We start from the raw sequence: 9,003 nt of genomic DNA, 5'->3' as shown, positions 1-9,003 counted from the left end.
AGGGGGACCGTGAAACTTGTCAGCTGCCACAGAAGTCTCTATTTGCATAATATCTTAGACAGAAATTACATGTTTCAAAGCACAAAATTGCATGAAACTCTACCATATTTGTGGAAAATTGAAGAGTAGAAACGCAGAGACGCCCACTCTTTCCCTTCCCACTTTTCGCCTGACAAGCCGCTTGTCTCTGCTCAGCCCCGACGTGGGCCTGCTCACCGCTGTGGCCACGGCCCTTGTGCAAACTCTCCTCTTTCCTGCCTCAGGTCGCTCGCTGACAGTCGAGTGGCTGGAGAGGACGGAGGCTGTGAGCGCAGGAGGAGGCCTGAGTCCGCGATGCCGAGGGGACAGCAGGCTCCAGGGCTGGTGGTGGGCACCGGGCAGGCCGCACAGGCTGTGTGTCCGGGGCTCCGAGCCGGCGGCCAGGCCTCAGGGCTTTGTGGCCTGACACGTGGCTCACCTCGCCGCTGGCACCTGAGGGAAAGAGCCTGGTCGGCACCGAGGCAGCGCCCACCGCCTGAGACAGCTGGGGGGACCTACACCAGTGTTCCAGCCCCACACAAACGACACCGGCGAGACTCTGGGGGATAGTGAGTTCTTCTGGCAATGACATAGGTACCTCCGCGCGGGAGGTCGATTCACTGGAACAACCAGTTTTTTCCCTGCCACGGCCTGAGCCCAGAAGGGTGCACGCAGAGCCTCAAGCTGCACACTCCAAGGGAAAGAAGGAGGGAAGGCCACGCAGCCATCATGTCCCCCACCCATGAAGAGAAAGTGGGAGGCAGGGTTTGCTGCTGTCTGCTTCCTGGGTAATTACTGTCTCTGTTGGATGGTGTCAGAGGTGTCGGTTCCACCACCAGAGAGTAAAAGAGCTCAGCACAAACACAGATGTGTGTCTGACCGTCCAAAGTAGCCTGTCACCCATGAACACAGCAAGTGGCTGGTTCGTGGCATCCCCAAGGATGGGGGGTCAAGGGATAGGCAGCGGCAGCCCCGCCCCTTTGGGAGGGCAGCTGCATCCAAGCTGCAGCTTCCCCGATGCCCAGAGTTTCTGCACCTCGCGCTGAAGGGCCAGCTGGGGAACAGTGGCCTCTGTTGCTGAAAGGTTCTCTAGCTGCAGGGCCGGCTGGTGAGCCAAGTGATGCTGAGGTCCCAAGCGTCAGCAGCAGCATGGCCTTGTCAGCGCCACCCCAGCCGGTGGCCCCAGGACTCAGCACCACTCCCCAGGCCAGCCCCGCAGGTGACACTTGGGGGCCCTGGGGCCTGCGTGGGGGGCTCGCCTCCACAAGGACAGGATACAGACCCCCGGGACACACCGTAACGATTGAAACAATGTACCAAGATTATTTTAGAGCCTTCGGAATCGGTTCCTACCAGTCGCAGGTAAGGTCAGAGGGGAGGCCCGTGAATAGGGTCAGGTCGGGCTTCCAGACAGGTTGGGTTTGATGGGTCTGCAGTAAAATTTTCCCCAAGGGCGGTGAGCATTTACTGAACTTTCTCGTCCTTTCCAGGAGCTCACGGCCAAGGGCGTGCTCCCTGTGTCCCTGCCTCACTGACTGCCTGGCTGCCTGTGGGCTTACAAAACCCTCATGAATGTCCCACATTGGAAAAAGCGACAGCGTGCATTTTCTGCTTATCTGTCAAGCTCTGGAGAGAATGCATGGCTACTGGCATTCAGAACCCAAAGAACTGAGCTCGCTCTCATATCAAGTTGTCTTTGGGGCAAGGATTCAGCACAAAGGCCGTGTGCGTTCTCCCAGTGGAGCTCATGTGACGAGGCTGACAGCCCTGTGCCCAGCAGGAGAACCCACTCCATGGGTGCCTTTCACGGTTGGCAAGGTCTAGCAATCCCTTCCAAGGCCAAAGTTCACGTTCCCTACATTAAAACTGTAGTTTCCCACCCAACACAGAGTCTGGCCCAAGTAATCTTCACTAACAGTACAGCACCAGGCATGCAGCTGGTGCCTAATCTGGGTTAAATAAACACGTGCCCTCTGGGCCTTCGTCAAACCAGACTTTCACTTAGTTTGCTTGCTGGGATATTCCCCAAAGTCAGGAGTATTGTCTCTCTACATGCGTCTGCCAGATTTCTAGTGACCATTTGCTGCAAGAAGAGCTCTGTTTTGGCATTTAGTGTATTGACTGAGATTCAAAATTAGTATTGATTGGTTCTGCAATACCAATAATAATGAAAAAATTATAAAGCCTATTACCTTCAACCTGAGGGGTAGACACAGGTGTGCAGTGCACTCCCAGCTCATTCCACAATATACCCCATGTCCACGTCACACTTTCAGGAGTCGACTGTCCATGAGACACAGGCTGGCCCTGCTTGGTGTGTAGGCACCTGCCCTCAGCCTCGCTCAGCCATGAGAAGCAGCCTCAGGACAGGGACCTGCTCCAGCCATTGGACATGATGAATTTCAAGTAACGGAAGAACATCCAAACAAGAGGGCTTTGTGAGACTTTTTCTTCCTGTACAAACATGGATAATCATCCCCAAACTGGGATGCCTGAGTGGCTCAGTGGTTGAGTGTCTGTCTTCGGCTCTGGGCGTGATCCTGGGGTCCTGGGATCGAGTCCCACATCGAGCTCCCCGCAGGGAACCTGCATCTCCCTCTGCCTGTGTCTCTGCCTCTCTGTGTATCTCTCATAAATAAATAAATAAAATCTTTAAAAACCATCCCCAAACTGAAGGACTCCATGAAAACGTGCCTTATCCATCTAAGGAACACCCTCAGAAGCCAATGTGCCCTGCAGGTGTTTGATGCCCTATAAACATATTGGAATTGCTACTCCGGACCCAGGCTTTATTCCGCTTCAGTATGTAACTCTTACTTTATACCTACTTGGGATTTTTTCTGTTTGTCATTCCAGTCTGGACGTGTAAGTCAGAGAGGGCCTGAGGAGGAGATGCTCATCATCTGACATCAGTTGCTGTTTCTTTTCATCTGAAAGGGCCCTTTGTTGCATGGGGATTGCCCAATAACTGGAAGGCGTAACGAGAGATGAGCGTCAATACTTCCAGTGTGAGGCTTTGGCTCGGTTTTCATGATCATGAAAGAAGCCCACCACATCCAGGAAGAACTGACTCCACGCAGGAAGCTTCCTTATTTGCCGACCAAGTGCATTTCCATGTCTGTTCATATTCAAACCACTCTTCAGAGTGTCCTCCACCTCGTCCCTCCTTTGCTCAGCTCTGCAACTGTGTCTCTGCACAGGTTAGTCATCTATCTTTCCTCTCCATTTGCCAAGGTTATTGCTTTCTTTAAGACCCAGTTCCTATCTCACTCACCCCCATTCACCCTTCCCACTGGGACCCCCGTCTGGTGAGCAGGCCCTGAGCCTCCACGGCTCCATGGGCCCCAAGGCATCGGGTGGGGCTGGGGCTCACTCCACAGACTTTCGTGAACTTCCCTGGAGCAGGCTGACCCCAGTGCACCCAGCAGTGCCAGGAGCTTTGTGCCATGTCTGTTTTATGGCCAGCCACAGCCAGAGGAGGCCAGAGCTGGCTCGAAGGAAGGCATCGTTACTTCTACTTGATGGAAGCAGGAGCATTTCGGTGGAAGTAAGAGGATGACTCCCTGCTGTCTACCACAGATGAAAATCCAGACTTGAGTCCCATTACTGAGTGCCAAGGGGGAGAGCCACTGAAACGGGACCCAGAGCCCACAAGAGAATGGAGCTGAATGTGAAGCCAGAACAAAATGGGGAGTTCAGGCCATTTTAGTAACAGATGACATGTCCTGGTCAATCAGATGGATGAGTCATCTGACAAAGTCCCATAATGACAGTGGGGAAGCTGCAAGGTGCATGGAGAGACAGCTATAGAGCACAAGCACACTTGGCAGGAGCCATCTCCCTGGGGTCGCCCCACGGGCAGCGTGGCTCAGAGGTGCCAAGGACCCCCAGGCGGCGAGTATGCTGTGAAGGGAGACAGAACGCCTGTCCACAGCAGCGCCACTACTTCCTTCCTCATTTTCTAAGCTGACCAACCCCCCTTAAATAGACAGTCTTTCCTAAACGAAGCGAATGCCTTCAATCTGCTTACAGCTCAGTTTTGTCACTTGGGAGCCATTCTGTTTCTTTAAGCTGTCTTTATAAATCTTGGATCTGATGATCAATTATGAATTAATGTACACATTTAAATTCAAAAGCCAATGTTGTTCTCCTGATTTTCAAGATCTTAAGAGATGCCTCATTGTCACGACAGGGGTCTGAGAATAAAACACAAACACTAAAGCTGAGGCGGGCTGTGGGGAACCTTGTCACCAGCTCGGAAGCCAAGGAGGATGGTGCGCAGAGGCGGGTCCAGGGTGTCGGGCCCCCCAGGGCAGGTGGTGCCTCTACTGAGTTCTGAAAGTCAAATCCGTATTCTCTGAAAGAGAGACATTCTATTCAAGGTGCACAGCACAAAGATGAAGAGTGGACCCAGCTCACAGAAACAGGTGAGTCATGGGGAAGGTTTCTGGGGGCTCCTGCTTCAGTCTCCAGGACCCTGATGGGTGTGGGAGGTTTCCAAACTGAGGAGATGCATGGCCAAGAGATAGGACAGGAGAAGCCCAGGGAGAAGGCAGCCAGGACCCCCTCAGGGGTCACACAGGGCTGCCAGGACCACACATGACAGGCTGGAGTGGGGAGTTCTTACAAAACAGCAGAACTCCCGGTACTCGGGTGTTGAGGGTGAAGACACAAGAAGGGTTGAAATAACCTCTTAATGGCCCCATTCCTTCTGAGGCAGTCACTCAGCCACTCAACGACGTCTAAGGACCCAGCCCTAGCTTGGCAGGTAGTGCACCAGAGGATGCAGGCATGGGAACAAATCCTACAGCAAAACGTGCAAACTCAGCCGATGACCTGAGCGAGAAGCAGCTTGCCAGCTCCTCTGTGTGAGCACACCAGCCACAGGGACCAGAGGACCTCCTGGCGTTGTCAGGCCAGCTCCAGCCGGAAAAGCCATGTTACCTGGGTTATTTTATCAAGGTGTGTGCCTGGGCCTTGTCTAGACTTGCGGGTTCAGAGACCCTGGAAGCTGCACTTTGATGTTTAACAAGCACTTCAGGAGACTTTAATTGTCAGGGGCTGGGAGGAAACACTGGTGGCTCCTGCTAGTCTGGGGAAGGGGGAAGGTGAATGTAGTGTGGGTGTGTCAGTGTGTGAGAGTTGTCAGTGTGTGACTGTATGAGTCCACATGTGTCTACCAAACTCCATCAAACCCCACTAAACCTCACCAAACCCCACCAAACTCCAATCCCTGCTGAACCTCACTAAACCCACCAAACCCCATCAAGTCCCACCAAACCTCACCAAATCCCACCTGATCCCCGTCAAGCCCACCAAATTCCACTGAACACTCCCAAATCTCACTAAACCTCACTAAGCCCCACCAAACCCCGCCAAATTCCACCAAACCCCATCAAACCCCCCCAAATTCCACCAAACCTCACCAAATTCTACCAGAACCCAACAAAAGCCTACCAAACCCTATCAAACTCCGCCAGACCCCGCCAAACCCCATCAAACCCGCCAAATTACACCAAACCCCACCAAGCCTCACCACACATCACCAAATCCCAGCAGCAAGACCAAGAGTTCCTTTCTCAGCTTTTCTTTTAGGCAATAAAATCCCTTTCAAATATATGAATTAAAAGATATTTGTGTTAGTCCAGTGCACTAAAGGCCTTTCCGTCTTGACAAGGTAGGTGTAGGGTTCCAGATTGTGACACGGTAGCTCTGTTGAGACAGCAGGAGCAAGAGGAAGAAGGTGGAGATGAACCTTGGCCAGGGACCCGCTGCGGCCACCGCTCAGGCAAACGCTCTAACGCTGACATACACTTAGGTCTCCTGAAATAAAACCATGACACTGAAATGTATGTGGGAAAACACGTGTGCAAATGAGGATAAAAAAGTAATTTCAAACATTAAGATTTCCTAAAAGTGAGTGGATTTTAAAAATACATCAAAATGAAACCAGATTATTTGCAACGGAGCGCATGTGTGGCTGTTTGTCTCCAGGAAATACCTGCAGGGGGAAGGCAGGGAGCACGCAGCACCTGCCGCTTAGCGGCTCTGTGCGCCAATCTACCCCCGCGGGCCCTGGCCACTCACACTGAGGGAAATTTCATGTTACAAAGACTGATGGAAATGAAGAGCTGGGTAATTATTAGCTTTGTTACGAGCAGATCAATCATGTGCGAGCGAGGTTTCCCCGTCAGGTGTCGCCTTCCCTGCTCCAGGTGGGTGGGCCGCCGCTCGCTTGGGCGCCAGGCCCCAGTGGGGCTGTTGGCAGTGTTCAGAAGCCGGCCCGCCCATGTCATCAGGACGTGTATCATCGTGACAAATGACTAAATGCCTTATCTTACCCAAAGCAATGGCTGTCTGGTGGCGGGAGGCCATGCCTGACCCCCAGGCACCCAAGGCCTCATGTGGGGAGCGCCTTCTGCCCGCAAGGCCAGGGTGGTAGTGGAGCTGTGCTGGGCAGCTGCGGAACAGGTTTTCCTGCCTGGGGCAGGAGTCCAGACCCCATCCCCACTCACAGCTTTGGGGCAAGGGGCCCCTTCCCAGGTCTACACTCTCTGCAGCCAAGCTCTGCTCTGAGACACTGCACAGTTTGGGCCCGGGACTCTGGGTCCCGCCTGCTGACCCCAAGGGACAGCATGGGCTCTCAGAGGCAATTGTGTGACCACGGAAGGCCCCGCTGTCTCCAGGGACTTCAGGGAACTGGAAGCCCCGTCCCCCTAGCACAGAGGAGATCTTACACCCACCTTCACTCCCCAGGCCTTCCTCACACCCAATGACCAGCCAGGGGGACCCAGGACTCCACATGAGGCCACGTGAGACCAGCGTCCTCCAGCAGCGTCCCCGGCATTAGGCCAGTGTCGCAAGTTCCCTCCCAACACAGCCCCTTCTGCCAGCCCAGGGCTCCCACAGCCCAGAACCTGGGAGCAGCTCCCGAGGACGGAGAAAGTGGTCTGCAAGATGAGCCGTAGCCACAGGGCTGGCCTTCGGGAGGTCTGTCCTTGCGTCATTTGCCCTCATCTGACCTGCTGCAGTCAGCCGTTAGTTTCGTGGGGGCAGGAGTCATCTCCATTCAGGCGCATTCTAGGGAGAGCAGGGCCCCTGGACCGTTGTGCCCCTGGACCGTCGTGCCCCTGGACCGTCATGCCCCTGATCCAGGCCTGACCCACAATGGGGCTGCAGAGGAGGGTCATGGCCATGGGCCCCCAGTGCACTCGGCTCTTGGAAAGCATCACACCACCTGCAGGCATGCCTCCTACTTCGTGACAGGCACCCAAATGATAACCCCTCAGAGAAAATAACCTGGAGCTTCCTCAGGGGGAAACCCCCAAGTTTGCACTGGCCCAGCAATGACAGAGGCTGGTCATAGGGACCCAGCAGCAGGGAGGTTCTTTCATGCCCAGCAGACCCCTCTCATGACCCATGTGGTCAAGGCAAAGTGCACCGGAGTGTGACCTTGAAGTCCGGTGCCAACCGTGAACACATGCCTCTCATTGCCTCCCTAAAGCTGCTTCTAAACATGAGCCAGTGAGTGACGTTTAGCGTTCCTCACAATTGTCTAAATCAGTACCCAAAAGGCTATTTTGACTGAATGCAGAGTTTTCAAATAACTGCTTAAAATTTATCATGTTGTATAAAGCCCCGCATCTAATCACATAATTCCTAGTGAAAAATAATGTAAAATTTTTGCTAAACCTATAATTTAAAAACTCACAATGAACTAAACTTCCACCCAAATGCCATGTATCAGACAACAAAAGCTTATGGAAACATCCGAATATTCATGATCCAAATATTCATGCAAGCCTCAGAATTGTTTTGACAAATTGCATACACAGTCAGAATGTTTTTGGCAATAGTGCCAACCAGCCACGTACGTGTATTTATGTGAGCAGACCCAGTTTGCTGTGGTTACACGCTCAGATACAGCACACGTGATTACCAACATCAAACTCTCACCTGTGCCCTTTATGCCCATCATGATAATTTTATAAAAAAAAAAAAATTGGCTTTGAGGATAAAAAAAAAACAACAAGTATGTCTAAACCCAAAAATGGAAAGATTCCAAGAACAAGTTGAGATTAATATTTTTCCCTGTTAAAAAGAGGGCAATTTTTAAATACTTCAAGAACTATTTAAAAATCCACAAATTCTGTTCATGTTTCTCTGACAGGAGGCAAAAGTAAGCCGAGACCATTTAAAAAAAAATATATGGTGAATTCAGTCACTGACAGAGTTTTGAGGTGTTTGTCACTTCTTCTGCCAGAGTTTACAGCTGTAGCGAACAGTCTGATGCAGCGCTAATTTCTAATTATGACCTAGCAGGAATGGAGGAGGTTGTCAATTTTACTCATCCCGCGGTGAGAAACAAAACGATTCTACTTTCTGCTGCCAACCAAATCATCCTATTCTTCAGCAAGACTAAGAATAATCATCTAAATAACAAAAAATCAACAGGAGTGATGTACATGTGACGAATGGCGACAGTCTTCTCTAGAAGACGCAATCATGGAACCCAGAAGGAAGCACCGAGGTTTTCCAGAAAAGGATTCTGAACTTCTCATGGCACGGCTCTTCCTCCCTACTCGGAAGCATGTGGGGTCCGGAGATGAAGCGTGCCACCCTACAGTACACGTCCAACCCGATGGCATGCATGTGCTCAAAGGCTTCTCATTCCCTCTCACAGTGCACTTCTGTGCCAGTGGACACACTGGGCCCTCCCTCAGTTTCCAGTACGGCAGGCCATGGAGACCATGGGGGCCGTGGGGGCTGTGGGGGCCATGGGGGCCATGGTGGGGCAGGGGCGATGTGCCCCAGCTGGTTTGTAAAGAGCAGAACCAGGACAGGCTGCTAGGGCTGGCGATGGACTCACATTTCCTTTAAAACAGAAGAAAACGGGCGTCTGGGGGGCTGTCGGTGGAGCATCCGCCTTCAGCTCAGGTCATGATCCTGGGGTCCTGGAATCAAGTCTTCCGCTGGGCTCCCTGC

The 9,003-nt window shown here is 52.4% G+C and overlaps 1 long non-coding RNA gene across 1 annotated transcript; it reads left to right on the top strand.

Annotated features, from left to right (window-relative positions):
- Positions 1 to 2,976: 2,976 nt before the first annotated feature.
- Positions 2,977 to 8,768, top strand: LOC118353132 (uncharacterized). The gene is made up of 3 exons (XR_004811430.1): positions 2,977 to 3,218; positions 4,211 to 4,445; positions 8,341 to 8,768. It is a non-coding gene; the product is annotated as an uncharacterized LOC118353132 (long non-coding RNA).
- The last annotated feature ends 235 nt before the right edge of the window (positions 8,769 to 9,003 follow it).

Source organism: Canis lupus, chromosome 1 (genome assembly GCF_003254725.2).
Source record: "Canis lupus dingo isolate Sandy chromosome 1, ASM325472v2, whole genome shotgun sequence".
Lineage (NCBI taxonomy): Eukaryota > Metazoa > Chordata > Mammalia > Carnivora > Canidae > Canis > Canis lupus.
Note: the sequence above shows the minus strand (reverse complement) of the source record. Positions and strands in the feature narration are given on the sequence as shown.